Here is a 16,498-nt window from a genome sequence, read left to right on the forward strand (position 1 = left end):
GTTTGCAAATGGTAGTAACTATTTCCCAGTCAGTAACATTGAAGGAACAATCCTTTAAATGAATCATCAAAAGATGTAAATGTACATTATTATTTATTTTAAGTTGATAAAAATAATCGTGCCGCATGAGTGAAACGCCGATTAGGTTTATTCAACAAGTGATTGGCATTGGATCACTTATCTAAAAATCTCGGGTTGGAATCAATCTGGAAGAATATCAGTCCAATGGATTAAGATTTTCTGCATGGAGTGAATTTTGATCGAGTAGTTTTGCCAAGGAGCCAGTGATCACAAAGTGACACGATCGAAGTAGAAGAGTTTTAGTACACAATCTCTAAGTTACCATTCGGATCATCGTATGGCGTGGATGAACAACAACGGCAAGGGAAGATGAATGGGAAATAGGACTAGAGGTCCCCGCGTCATGAAGACAACAGCCCGAAATGAATCTCCAGGAGATTCTGAAAAAACCCTTTGAAACCGATCATTTACATCCACATCTACATACATCCACCACGAGGACGTGTGGCAGAGGCTGTTAAATCACCAGCCGTTGGAGTAATTACCGATTGGTGGTTAATGACATTCGTTAAATTCAATTTGTCATATATTACGTCTTCTAGTGTCATGGTATCGAATTTGAATTCACGCAATTCAGGCGATTTAAGGTAACCGAAAAATTAGTAGCAAATTTACTGCTCAAGTGATAAATTTTAAATTATACTCTTCCCCTTGTACAATGCACTATCATTATTAAGAATAAGGCAGGCGTTCGTTTGCGAAACTAAAACTTGTGGAGCACATATTCTCTCCGTGTGTCCTTAATCAACAGTGCATTCAGTGGGATAAACAGTGGTTTAGGGAAAGGAGGAAACATTTCGGTTCTTCATTAATTGATGGAGAGGAGGAGAGGAGGTAATTAGATATTTTTTTAACTATTCAAGTAGCTTAAGTCCGAAGGGCGGGTGGAGAGGTTTAAATCACGATGCATCTTCCCCGCGTTCGCAGCTTCGAACAGTGCGCGCAACCTATTACCACCTATTTAAAGGTAGTACTATCGAACGTTAATGAGAAGAAGTAAGATGCCAAAGTTGCAATTCATATTACATGATACATATATATTAATTTGATTGATAGTAAAGTACCCATTTTTGATGCATAAGTATAAAGTTACTTGTTTCGAGGACTTGATGAACTGAATCAGCACTTACGACGATGAATATAGTTCGAACGTCAGAACGAAGGGTCTACAGGCCAAGATCAGGATGCGCGCGCTCTGATCTGCCGAGTTGGCAAATATTACTGCATCCCAAAACAAAGCCTCGAGCAGTGGTGGCGATAGGTATGTATGTATAGCGGGTGCTCCGACGGCTGAGATAGTCCAGCACGCCAGGGAAAATTTATAGCGTAAAAAGATCTAAAATTTCATGCACGAAACGGCATTATGTAACTTTATAGAGTAAGCCGGTTAGAGCAACTGAACTGCAGCCTCGACTGCCTCCTTGAAGACGACATAGCCTCAGCCACAGTCGTATTTTCAAAGATTACCCCCAGAAGGAAAATCGCAAACCCTGACATTTCTCATCTCTAATGTGCAAAAGTGGAGGGAGGGAAATAACTAAACGTTAACCATTTACTCATTTTGGACAACATTTGTGATCAATGTTTACCATTTAAAAGGTTCTCATACCTATGAATGGGGTCCCATTAAATCCATGCTCACTGGGCGTTCCGGTCCACTTCCTTCTCGTTAAAATATGGAGGAGAATCAAAACTTTCGACGATTTAATTGCGAAAGGAAATTTAGCCGAGGTTTCCATGGATGATTATAATTTTAAGTGAAGCAGGCACTCAAAATGTCAGAGAGAAACTTTTCGTTGACAGTGATCCATCGTTATTACGGTTCGTCACGCTAACAAGGGGCTCGCGTCCTCTATCACTGGGATATTCAAACGTGCTCTAAAAACTGGAATTCGGAATAATATTTATGGCAGTGTGGTATTATTTTTATTTATGTCGCGTGATTTTGTGGCAAGCTGTGTTTTGACGGAATTTTTTTACCAGGCTAAGTAAGAGGTTTTACGGCACTAAAATAATTTAATAGGCTTGCCAAATTTGTCTCCGGGGGTTATATTACGTATTCGAACTATGGCATTATAATTGCCACAATTGGAATAATAAAACATATTATAATATTGCTCAACGTCCCAGATATGGGATTCATGTTATATTCGTCAATGATATTATGTATTTTATCATACGCACACAAACGTAACCCAAACATTACCTGTTAATGGGTGCAAGAACCAGGAAAACGACAGGAAATGGAATTTAAAGGTTTGCTTGCTGGAAAACGTAAAATTTTCGGATTCATCACAGTAGAAAAATAATTCCCTGAATCTAATGATTTTCGTCTTTATTCTTTATTTTTCAATTTAGAATTTTTTACATTTTGTACTGTCACGTAATACTACATTACTATTTCCCCTTAAATAATATCTTCGATACAACTAGTTTCGGTATATTAGTACGCAGCTTTCAAGTAAGTATCCCATTGCTCAATTAAATCTCACACGCACACATACATACAATGAAAGATAACAAAGTCATTAAGGAGAAAACTGCCGCTTTATCCTTCCTCATTAAGGACATATTCCACCAAATCGCAAATGAACCTTTAACATCTCATTTACCGTATCGTCAGCTTTGTTCAGTCAGTCAGCCGAATGGTGGCATATAATTGCCGAGGGAATTAGAAAATTTGTGCGTTAGGTATGGAATGAGAATCAATGTAAACAAAACAAGGTTTATGAGATTTTTGAAAGTTAGGGAGCCTAAGTAAAACTAAAGGCCGTAAACTAGAGCATTAGTGGAAGAAACGTAGTATAAAAGTAAAAAAAAGAAGTATTCTAAGAGGAAGAAAGGCGTTAGGTGATGAAACTTTCACAAGGAGGAGGGGATTGATGGTAGGAACTTGGAAAACGTGTGTTAAGAAATGACTAGTGAACATTTTGATAAGAAGCGTGATTTTGTACAGCGTGGGAACATGTTCTTTGAAGCGAGATGATAAGAGTAGACTGGTGACTTTTGGAATGTGAGAGTGGAGAAGGATGGAAAATGTGAAATGGACGGATAGGAAATCAAACGAATGTCTAGGCATGGTGGGGGAGGAGAGATGGGAATTTATTGGAGGAAATCCAAAGGAGGCACGAAAGGTAGATGCACAGCATTTTGAATGTAGATGGAACGCTGAAGATTGGGATAGAGGGGAGAACTTCAGGCAAGGGAGGTAGGGGAGGGAAAAGAAATGGCAGGTTGGACGCTTTGAAACAAGGTAAAAAGTATGCGGATTTGATTAAAGGTTTATTGTATCAAAATGTAATATATAATGTTATACTGCAATGGGTAATTAGCTTTTGCCCTCTCATACGATGCTTAGAATTGTAGCGGTGTTTAATTTGTTTCCATCCTAAACCTCAGCAGTAGCGTACCATAATAATTACTCAGAAAGAACAAATAATATCCTGGAGATCTATCGACTCATTGATTAATTTGCATTATCAGTTGGTTGAGTAACTGAGAAACTTTATGAAAGTGTAACAGCTAAACTATTTATTGTAAAACCACCATATTCATATCGTATTCACAATGAATGATAGCTGATTGATAGGTTTAGGTTAAGAACTCCAATTATTGGTTATTTTATTTCTATTACAAATATCTCATCACATTTATTTCCTAAACCCAACGGCGCGAACTCACGCTTGGGTTTTGGAATTGGAAATTGAGGTTTTCAAGAATTATAGGATAGTAAAATTGATACATCAATGCTCAGGGATTTAGATACCTTGTGTGGTGCTTATCATTTCTTCCTTAGAAATAAACAAGTAAATATTACACATGGCATATGTATTATATCATACGTTATTCTTTTGCGAAATGAGTATAATTTTGTGTGAGAGGTAAATGTACGTCCCATTAAGTACAAAATGAATGGATCTACTGGTACAAAATTGCCCTATTTTCCACCGGCACGTATTCAGAACATCAGCCGGGAGGCATCCGGCTCCTGAACTCTGGAAAACAATATTGAAACGGAAGTTTACTTCTGTCGAGCACCGCAGATTAAATAATAACTTGAGAATTTGCAGTTACATTTTAATTTGTAAATGTGTACAACATTGGTACAATTTCATTATTTTTATTGCCCGAGTTTAAATTTAACATTTTGCGGCCGGAGGGAGACTAAAATTCAGCATTTTATCCTCCAAAAACCGCATTAAAGATACTTTTAACCATGTAAAAACCTTACCCTATAAGAACTTGTGATATACCAAGCATTTCCCATTCTCACATTAGATTTAAATGCCTGGGGCTCGTCTAGCGCATTACGAGGAAATAGGGCTAAATTCGGTATTTTTCGTTTTCAAAATTGTATTTCCAATAGGAAATTGTTTCTTGCATGACTCCGTGGATCTGCTTCATGATTTAAAATAACTCAAAAAATCTTGTTGCTGTAATATAAAAATCTTAATTACACGACTAAGGTTCCCTTGCTGCGCAACATTTTCCGGTGCCAGAGGGTATCTGAAAGTAACGAAAACTGAGTCGTGTAATCCAGATTTTTATGTGTAATTAACATAGTCTTTGAGTTCTTTTAAATTTTATTTCCTTACGATTGAATTATATTATTGTGACCTCTCTTCCACTTTGTATCTAATCTCAGTGATGATGGAGCCAGATTTACGACTACTTTGCCAAATACTGAGTTTCAGCTATGAGAAAGAAAGACGTACTTCTCGCTTTTGGCCAGGGTGACCTCTAACCTCATAGGGAATGAATCACTTGTTGCCAATGGTGACATATTTTTTTGATATTTTTATACGAGACTAGATGGCTGCAGGTGAACAGTGGCGTCTGCATCGCGTTGATGTGTGAGTCTGTCTGGCGCGAGAAGTGTGCTAACTTCCGAGCTATGAAGTTCGAATCCAAGTTCTGAAGTGACTTTTCGAGGATATTCATTTCACAGCCAGGGCGCAGGGACAATATTTCGAGCGGAGAGAATCGGTGCATTTTTCATGCAAGGCTGGTGTCCACGTCAGACGTTCTTTCCCTCCTTGTTTCATACTTTTCCTAATTACTCACCTAACTGAAATACCTGGCATGGCCTTCGTAAATATGAGCCTCCTGCAATAAATAATGTTTAAAAATGTATGGACGTCGACCGTACTCAAAAGTGAATTCAGATGAAAAACTTGAAGATTTCTCGGAGACATGGAGCGAAAGGGCTAAGGATAAGAATTATAAAGGGACAGATAATATCAATCTAGAGGGGCACATACGTTGGAAAGTAAAAAGACTAAAATTTAACAGGCGCACGATCGTTGTCTTGGTTATGCAGAATTAGTAGATTAGGTAGCTCTACCACGTGGCGTGGTAGATCCCTAGAGTTCGAACCGTTGGAGGGGCTTGTGGAAACTAAATGATAATCCATCCTGGGATAATGGCCATTTTGCTTAAAAGCAATATTCCAGCGCTTTATTCGGGAATTGCCGCGGGGATCTGACATCTTTCCGTCAGTTTACCTGTCTTTGATGTATTTTGATGGTAGAGTTTCTTTCAAATCCAACAAAATATCATCAGTATAATTCTGTATCGCTAATATAATCATACATAGTAATTATCATTAAATTCATCAATATTATTATGATAAAACTCATCTTTGCATGTTGGCGTTTAAACGAATTACTCCATGAAAAAACGATAGAGATGTAAACTCATGCGTGAACATTCAGAAATGAAGTCGAACGAAATCACTACATTCGATAAAATGATTAGTTAGCGAAAGAGGCTGAATGGAAATCGATATCTTCTATGAAACATGCTTGTTTGGTTAAGTGCTTATCGCTCTACATGTGTTGTGGTGATAGAAGCTGGAAAAATTTTCGAAGATTTTCATGATTTCCAGCAGATGTTTTTCTAATTTTCTCCAAGTTTTTTTTGTCTCGAAACTATTAGAAATACTCTTTCCTAATCCATATACGATGCAATATTCATTACTACGAAAGGAGTTAAAAATAAGCAAAAATAATCCAATTATCTTAAAATGGCATATTGAAAAAATAATGTGAAGTTTCGTTAAACTTAACAGTCTGGGACGAATAGGTCCTTTCTAAGAAATTACGCAAGCTTCGCTTTTTTGCAATTAATCACGAAATTTCGGTGAGCCTTTGCGTTTTAAAAATGTCAATCAATTCTCGATTCTGTCGACATTTTGAAGCAAATCGCTAACTAATTGGGATTGGCTTCGTGCTATCACTTGATAAAGATTACTTCACCGAGTTGGGAGTGCAGTCTCTCCTCAACCGTAGGAACAACTTTGAAACCTCATTAAGTACTACGCAAATACTACCAGGCACCCCTGTTCTGTTGTTCACTCGTGCTCCCAACGTTTCAGGTGATTACATTGGGGCAAAATAAATTTCTTATACCCTCGATCTCGGTTTGGAGAGACAGGAGAGGTAGAGGGAGTCGTTCCTACGAAGTGAGTCCGACGGGTGCAGGCTGCATGGTGAGAACGCATAGCACGTAATCAACATCAAGTCTTGAAGCATTTCCGCCGCGGAAGGGGTGGCAGATGGAGTCGAATTCCAGCCGGATCTCCTCCCACTCCCTCCCTCATCCCTTAAGCTCCTTTCTCACGACTCATTTTGTTTGATACGGGACCTAAATTTAAAAGTCTAGGAGAGGGGAAGGGCGCGTGGTGTCTAGACTGGTGCGACATTCGATGGTCGCGGGAAATCTTTATTTTCGGCGGTCCTCAGAGAGAGAGGGGGGGGGGGAGATTCATTTTTGGGTTTTCAGTCACTGCGACCCCCTTTCTCCCTCTCGCTACTTCTTTTTTTATGATCACGAGTTCATCGCCGCGGTCGCCGTCTATGTTGCGGGGACGTAAGTTTAGGAGGACTTGAGTCCCAGCTGAAGAAAAAATACATTTTTTTTAAGGGAAGTGAGTGGAAGGAAGGGTCTTTTGCTGATGTTTAAACGCCTGTGATGACTCTTTCAAGTTAACGCGCCGACGCCGAAAGTAACGGCGTGAAAAACAATTTTTGTGTGCCACAGGATGTTAAAGATTCCATTTAGGAGCAATAAAGAAAAGGCAAAGCGCTTAAAATAAGTGGGAAAGTTCCGGACGTTATAAGATTTAAAGGTTCAATTGGTTTAAGAATGATATTTAAGTTCCCATCAAGAGAGAACTATTTCCCTCGCCGGGGTTACGAAATGATGACACGGGATCCTAATGGAGTCGAGTAAATAATTTATTTGGAAATCACTCTCTGTGCTTAAACCAGGACTTGGCCACAATAAAAGTGTCAAGTAGAAGTAATTTTTACCAAATATTTTATTTTATTTTAATAACATCATGCCAAGAAAGTAACAGGCTAAATGGTGGGCTATACATATTACTGTCATTGGAGAAGTGAGAATGAGAACATTGTGATTAGGGCTCGTAAAAACTCGTTTTTCGGAACGCAAAGAACTACCCGTGTTATAGGCCCCACGTTTCAAAAGACAAAACTGCAGTGACAGGCCCCGCTGTGATGGCAGCTCCACCCCCCATAGCCATGGTGATTGACGTGTGGCTCACGGGCAACTTCGACGCTAATTTGGCAAAAGAGAATTGATATGAAATTTTCAATTTTGATCCCATAAGGAACAAAACAGCAAGAGAAGGACTGATTGAGATCACTCGACAGGCCGTAAAGCCCATTGAGAGCGTACCAGAGAACATGCCACGGAAGGTATAAGCATTCCCCTCCTCTTTTTCCCTCTCCCATTCCCTTATTGTACCGATCCCTTCTTCACTGGCATAAACTCTTAAGAGTATTTTTATGAAGATTTAACCCTGACATTGTAAAAGAAAAGGTTAAACCGCGGTCCATAAGGATATAAAGTTGAGTGTGGAGTGCTGCCTTTTTTTATGGTCCGCCTTTTAGACTTAAAAGGTATGTTGAAGTAGGTCCCTGGAAAAATGAACCCCCCTAAAGAACTTTTGGAGCAATATAAACGATCTCTTCCATACATTATTTCGATATATTTTATTTGCGAATCATAGCTACTATCCTTCCGATGTATCATTATTCCTTATTTCAGCTGAAAGAAAACGTTTCATCTGAATCTTTATTTTTCTGGTCCATTTTCCAATGTGCAAGGGTATATTTTGGACGTTTGTCTACTTTAACAGTCTAAAAAACGAATAATTCATCTCTTCCTGGTTTGTGCTTTTGTTCCCAATTATATTTTTTCTGGTTTAAGGAATCGTCTTTGAATTCCAAACCGAGTTCAAAGACGAATGATTTGCTAGGTATGCACTAGACAATGTACTGACCCTGCTCTCTGAGGGCTCCGGTTCGAACCTAGAGAGTGGAGGATATCGCAGCATACTGCCGGCCTATGGGGGTGGTGCGTTGTCATATTTTTTTTGGGAAAAGAGCAATTCCTGCCCGAACGCCTACTGCATTGGGAACATCGAAATGGAATGTGTGCACTCAATTTAATACCTAGGCGTTACCCTCACGCACGGTCTCTCCTGGGTGAAGCACATACGGGGAATATGTGGACAAGCTAACGAAAAATTAGGATTTATCGGAAGAGTACTGGGTAAATTTGATGAAACGGTCAAAGAGAAATGTTCTCTGCCGCTAGTTAGTCCTCATTTAGAATATGCTGCAAGTATATGGAATCCTCACGAAGTTGATGATTTCCACAATGGATCGTGTGAAGCGTAGAGGAGCTGGATTAGTAAAACGTTATGATAAACTTAGTAGCTTATCCAAAATATTAGAGCAGCTAGGCAGGAAATCACTCACGGAGCAAAGGCTAAATTACAGATTTGAAGCCCTTGCATCAATTGGAAGGGCGTCTCTATAGTAGTGATGTTGAAGATGCATTATTACCCCCATCGTACTATGGTAGGAGAGATCATGTCAGCAAAATCAAAGAGATAAGTTGCAGAACAGATAGATTTGAGATGTCATTTTTTCCACGAACGATAAGGGATCTAAAAGCTGAAATAAATATAAAACTAAAATAATATATGAAACCGCTTAAAAACATTAAAAAAATAACTCAATTCAACATTTTTTATTGATATGTATATATATATTAATAAGCCTGCAAATGTGTGATAGGGGGTGAATACACAGTAGAATAATTTCACCCGAGCATGTTCATACCGCGGTCGAACGATGTTATTATGAGCCCCTATCGTTCGTGGAAAACATGACACCTTTAATCTATCTGTTCTACACTTAATTTCTCAAATTTTATTAACATGATCTCTCCTACCGTAGTGCAATGTGGGTAATAATACATTTTCGACATAACTGCAAAAGAGACGCCCTTCCAATTTATTTAAGAGGCCAACTGCAGAAACGTTCTTTTACCATTTAAATTAAGCTTAAGAATTTAAAACGAAAATGTAAAACCTAATTTTACCGTTAAATTGATTTAGCACTGCAGCGTGGAAGCGTTTTTACGCGCGTAATATATTCATTTTTTATAACACAAAATCCCGCGGCACAAACTCTCTATTCTCTGCACTAAGAATAACTTACAAGCGATAGAAAGCTTACGTACAGCGCCCTTCGTCGTAGCGCGGTTACTATTTGCTGCCTTGTCGAAACCATAATATCCCGCTGATCACCTTGTTACCGCTCCCGCTACATTATAAACACAACGCCAGGCCCCGCGCATTTGCGGCTGCACAAGGACCCGCTCACCAGTAAGGCCACCTCTGTTTCAGAACTAATCGTATCCTAATCGGATGCTGTGTGGACAGCCTTTCAAGAACTCCGTCCTTAAGATGAAACATTTAACTGTTTCTTGGAGCCTTTTTGTTAAAAGTTCTTAAAAGAATTCTTATTATAGGCACCGGTTACAAAACCTTTTTCCTCGGATGCTTATACCGTGGTCAAGTCTTTGCCAAGGATGCAAATATCTCGGATAAAGTACACTATTGACCTCAGTATCATACACTTAACATCGAAGTGTCTACTTTGTTTTCTCGCCCTAAATATTTACCTCTGCATTTAAAACAGAAAAAGAGGACCTTCTGATTTTGTGACCTCTAGTCGAGTTCGGGTGGTAGTATTCCAAAAATGTATAATGAACCTTTCACCTGGAATTTAAATTAAAAATGAAATTGAAACTTTATCCTAAGTGCATTGTAAAGATTGAGGTTCATTGATAAATAGAAAAGCATTAATAATTTCAATTATGGTGCGATTTCTTCGAACCATTTATTCACAATCTACCAAGTTAGCAACAGTCATTAATTATACAATTGCAGGCACTAATGTGAAGTTCACGACCCCATTATGCGGTCAAAGTAAGCCAGACGAAAGATAAGGCGAAGCAAGGAGATAAATCAGAGCAATTTGTATTCTCTCATCCATTTCGGGAGTAGCATGACATACGTTAAAAAAGTGTGACGGAAATCAATTGTGGAAGAGATCAAGCTGAGAAAATGTTTACGGTGGAGAGGCAAACACTATGTGCTCAAAGAAGATGCGGTCACAAACAAAGAAGCAGTGTGTTAAAAAATTCGTGCGCAGTGTGACGCCCTATGGATCAGAGACATGGACCATTTGAAAAGCAGCCAAGGAAAGAATAGAGGTTTCAAAACCTGTTACTGGAGACGGATAGTGAAGATAGAATGGAGAGATAAAATGAGAAGGGAAGAAATATACATGAGTCAAGAAGATGATAGGGAATATGGAACACTAACAAGTACCAGATGGATTGGTACACTTACCACCCAATATACATTTGGGGAACAATATCCATTAAAGAGTAAATGTATTTGCAATTGATAGGTAAGAAAGGAGAGTTGCGGTCAACCAATCTACAGGCTTTTATTGAAACAATTTATCCACTCCGTTTATCTTGGTACATGGATTTAAAATATCAAAGAGGGATTACCACTAACACGCAATTATACAAGCAAATAATTGTATTAGATAAAATAAATGCAATTATACATGCGCTTCGTGTGACTAAACAAAGGCCATACATACAATCAAAAACACGATAACCTGCACACATGCTCAATTATATCTTTTGAGAAATTCTAGCAGCATAAATGTTCTTTGTAGATGTGTAGCTTTCGGATTGATTTTGAAACGGCTGTCATTATTTATCGATTTCAGTTTACGCATGAAACCATGATGAATTTACTCACTGAACAGGTTTCAAAACGAATGACATATAAACTGATATATTTTTTGAAGTACCTATCAATCGAAGGTAGCTTTCAATCTGGAAACACCCACACAACCTGTCGATGAATTCAGGAGAAGAATAAGAAGATTCCAGGTATAATTTAACATAAATTACATAAGAGACGTAATATGCCACGAAATTGAAAACCTAAGCCAAATGACCGACTTCTCTAATGACTATTATCATATTATCACCGAGCCGATTCACGAGAGTATCAAAATAACTGCAGGGAAACCAAAGAGAAAAGTGGCGGGGGAGAGCGTGGGAGGATAAGCAAGAGCGTGTAAACGTCCTCGGCGGCGAATGAGCAGAAGGAATGGGGCGAGCGAGACCAAGGCGGGCGCGGATGGGAGGAGGAAGAGCAGGAAATGTTGAGAGTTTGATTATGATTGGATAACTTATGCAGCGCGATAAGACAGTGAGATAAAGCGGGGGAGATGAGCCTTCGCGTAAGTCGAGACCGATCTCGTGAAGAAACTCGCGAAAGGTGATCCCGGCTGGCTCGTCCCTGGCGAACGTGAAGCAAGACCGCATTAGTTTCCAGTGACCCGAGGAGACGTGGAGGGCAGCTGAGGACCTTCGCACCTCTCAATAGCGCGGAGTGGGGGACTAAGGAAGTTTGGGAAGGACCATGGGAGAGAGAGGGGAGTGCTGAGAAACTCGGCGAGGCTTAGCATTCAGACTGAACGAAGGACCTCTATTGGGTGGACTTGATAAACCTTAAGGGTGGAGGACTTTCGGAACTAGAGCTTTCCAGAAGAACGCTCTCTTCACTCAGGTACCTACATCGAAGAACAAGGGCGGCCCTCCCAGAAGAGCGAGTTGGCCGGCGGGTTGGGACGCCAACTTATGAAAATGGAAAGCACCATTCTAGGTCCCTGGGGTACCAATATTCAGAGACCATAAAATTTACTGTTTTATCGCATAAACCTGATTCTCTATGGGAGGTTGAGATACATGTACTGGTTTGTTGCAAGCACGTCCTTGGGGGCGTACTTAACTCAAGGTCAGACATCGAAAAACCTGAGACCGGAACCGATATCCTCTTCGCATATTGTTGATGACTCAGGTACTCTTCGCATACTGTGCATTCCTAGTGTAGAAAGGCTACCACAAACCATGCCGTTTATGTTCGAAAGCATTTTTATACATACTATTTTGTCCAAATCTGTTAAAATCTCTTATTTCGGAAACTGGTTTGAAAATGTCGTTCATCGATAACACACCGTCTTTACCATCTCGCAAACCCTCTTCCGGAGCCAGGTGTGATGAGTATTGATCAATTCTTAATTTTTGCAGGAGCTAATAAACAATTAGATAATATCTCAGAATTAAGCTTAAAATTATAAAATGATCCATTATGTATTTCGTGAAGTAACTTTTCCCCTCTAAAACATATAAAATTGTAGTTTCGCAGGACCCGCTTTAGTGCAAATATTTCTCATTCCTAAAGTAATTGAAATTAATTTGAGTGTACGAGCTAGTTTCAACTTGAGAACGAACTAAAATATATTTTTTAATTATAATAGGAAAACTGCAAGAAAATGAGTCAACAGAAAATTTCCCAATATGATCAGATTTTGCGAGGTGAAAAATCTCCATGTAAATTCTTCGCATACCCCCAGCTTCATTAAAAGTGCAATGAAAAACAGTTCATCATCCCCAGGGTGGTGCTTTGCAATTGTATCGATCCCACACAACTACAGGCAATACTCATATCGAACCTGATTGCATTTGAAAAATATACTCCTGGAGAACTTGAGAGATGATAAAACTCAGGTTGTCAGCGTAGGAAACCCACCAAGCAACCTAACAATCTAATGTTCGGATTATATTTTACCGTGACGCATTCTTATTGCTGCTCTATTATTGTGAGATTCCTTAATAAAAACCAGGGGATTTCTTTCAAGGATTGCTAGCTATTTAAAATAATCTAACCGGTCTCTGATCGCGGCAGGTTTTCATTTCGAGCTGAAAAATGAGGACTTTTTCGCGAAAATACCCCTACCCTTGTAGTAAAGATACAATTATCGCTTTATAAAATTGTTCCTACGCCACGTGGCACAGCACAGATAATAATAATAACAATTCAGATAGGAAATTAATTCGAAACATTATTAGGTAGCAAGTCATTGGAAGTTTTCTCATTTTGACGCAGGAGCTTTAAATGATGGAACAACGCATAGGGGCTTCACGGAAAACTGGGCTTGTCTGTTTGTTCCTCTCGACTTACAGAGTTCGAGGGAGTCCACAATCGCTCGCGTTATTCCAGGCACGAAACTGGAGTGTGTCTTATCAACCTCAGGTAAAAAAAACGATCCCACTCTTCCTCTGACAGATTAGCCGTAAAGATGTCATATTTTTTTATTATTGTGTCCGGCCAAGTATCGGGCTAAAATGTGAAATTGCCTTCAAAAATTAAAAACAAATAAGCGACGCAAAATGCACATTAACAAGACGTAATAATCGACATTACTAAACGATATTCGTTCATCAAATACACAAGGAAATGGCGGAGGATCAGTTAGTTGGTGAACGAAGCTTTTGTGCCAAAGGATCTAGCAATTGTTACAGGATATTTCCCCTTTCTTTAGTATCATTTTGGGGGAACACTCAGGGGATTTGAGGAGAAGATCATGGGATTTTTCAAGGAGAGAGGTGAAACAGTTTCGTCTATACGATGTGACCCCCTAAAAGACCTGAGTTAAGAATGCCTTATTGCCAGCGATACATTTCTCTCCGGTCTGATGAGGGAATTCACTTGTTGCGAGACTGATTATATCCTTAGAGTACACTTAGCGGGGTAAACCAATACTTGGTAAGCGAAACATTACTTCTTCTAATGGTTATTTTTCGTTTCATATAGATCGAAACGTAATTACTTATTTCTTTTACGGATTGCCGATATTATTTTTCGGAAATTGAAAGGTAGCTTTAGAGATCAGTTCCCAGCTTATTGAAACTTCTCCGTTGAGAGTCCTAATCGTGAAACATGAACTCTAATAATCTCAGAAACAATCCATAGAGAAAGAAATAATTAGTCACACAATTATAGCGGGCATTCACTTAGGAACACGTATATCTTAATTTTGTAATTAATATTTAAATTTATTAATTTTAATAGGATTCTTCGAAGAGTAATTTGATGCACAAAATATTACGATTGAAAATGTTGTTGGACAAGTTTGGCTCAATAGTTTTGAAGATATGTTGCATTGAGAAAAGCCACTCATGCAAAGAGAAATACAATTTTTAAACGTTTGGAACGCATATTAATTAATGTAAAAGTTCTACGACCGGAAATTTGCCAATTTTTGGAACAATAAACGGCTAGCATATTAATACTATACTGGTTTGTTTAAAAATAATGAACCTACCAAACGAATAACAATGTGTCATTTCTATAAAAATAATGATTCGATCAATCAAAATGCTGTTTCATAGCTGATGGAATTCTCCGCTCTGGTGTTCAGGTAACAAAATATTTTCCAATTAATGAAAAATATCAAGTATGCAACTATTTTAACTTCTCTCCGAAAGAAGGATATGAAAAAATTTTTACCCAAGAAAGTGAAACAATAGAACAACAAAACGGTCGATATGACAATCCTCATTTCTGTTTGAGTTAATTGTTTCCCAGACTTTGAAAAAGTTTCTCACTTTAATGAAAAAACACGGATCCCTAAATTTGAGATTTTCTGAATAATTTTCAGTGACTACCAGAGAAGTGAAAACCCCTTCGAAAGTTTTTTAAGATTACCTTTTTATCGAAATTACACGCTTCAATTGCTTTAAATTCCTCATGAACCATGGAAAGAAAGATTTTTCGCGCATCGTTAAGTTCATTTTAGCCTGACATTTGGCGCACCTACCCCTGTACGGCTTTGATTAAAACTACCTAAGGATCACTAGGGTATTTTTTTCTGCTCAGCCATGGTTATTTCCTAATCCGTTTGAATGGAGATCTTACTGGCAAGGATTTCACCTGGGTAGCTCACGTATAGAGGGTTACAGGAGGAGGCAAATGCAATTTCTAATACCCACCTAGAATAAGGTGTGACATTGCAAACTGCTCTGGATACTTTCAAAAGAAATTAAATGTCTTGACTGAAATGTTACCCTTAGTATACAGGTGCTTTTACGAGTCTAGTCGTGGTTTAACTACTGCTATCATTAAGTTCAAAAGGACCCGGTCTCTAAAATTCAATCTCACAAAGATCTAAATTAAACCATATACACGATACAATTTGCTCGCCGTCGTGGGGACGAGTGGCAGAGGGTGTCAGAACACGTTTTCGTATCGTTCGTCGTTTTTCACGCAAGTTCTGGTGAATGTGATATTTGAGTACTAATGCCGAGTTACTTAACATTATGTCTGTCCTGATCGTAACAGAAATAAATAATATCAGTCTCTCCGTACTGGATTGAATCTATAACTCTTATTCTATCTGGGTGGCCTGATATATCTGTATTTCGTGGGGCCTAAATGAAATATAAGAGCAATAATAAGATATAAGATGTTGAAAATGCATGCCACACGTAGCGCTCTTGGAAACGGCTTTCCCCATCCAATATTGGAAGTGTGTGTACTAAGTAACCCTCATGGTGCAAATTTGCATATCTTTCTACACTCTTTGTACCCATGTAAATTCATTGTAAATCGATTTTCATTATCTAGTTCTTTTTTAGATTATTTAGCCCTGAAATTTAATTATATTTTCCATGAGGGTATTTGATGATGGGTTAGATGGAAGAATGGAATGCCACAGTCTCAATCTGGCCCGAATAAAGCCGATTTATTATTATTAGCGTGTACAGTATAACCTTGTAGGGCCAATTGAGTTAATTCACCCTCAACAGGCCTCTCTCGGTCCGCGTGAAGCTGGTTGTGATAAAGAAAAATAAAACCTCTAACAAGAGTTCGCATAGAATGGACGGGAAGCGCATGCCCCGCTGCCGGCGAGACTGAGAGGTCAAATGGCCAGGATACAATCTTTATGATGTGATACATCCGGAACACACGTCTTTCGAAATAAAACCTACGAGCCTTCACCAAACACCTGCGAAAAAAGATAACTCCCCACCAACCGCTTAGTCAAGGCAGTGACAACCCTCAGCCATTCTCCTATCCTGACGTGGTTGGTGTAACTAGTGCGGAAAACCAAATAGGAGAGAATATAGAGCAGCAAGGAGCACGTGTGATGAGCACAATGAC

Source organism: Hetaerina americana, unplaced genomic scaffold, assembly GCF_022747635.1.
Source record: "Hetaerina americana unplaced genomic scaffold, ioHetAmer1.1.p SCAF_7, whole genome shotgun sequence".
Lineage (NCBI taxonomy): Eukaryota > Metazoa > Arthropoda > Insecta > Odonata > Calopterygidae > Hetaerina > Hetaerina americana.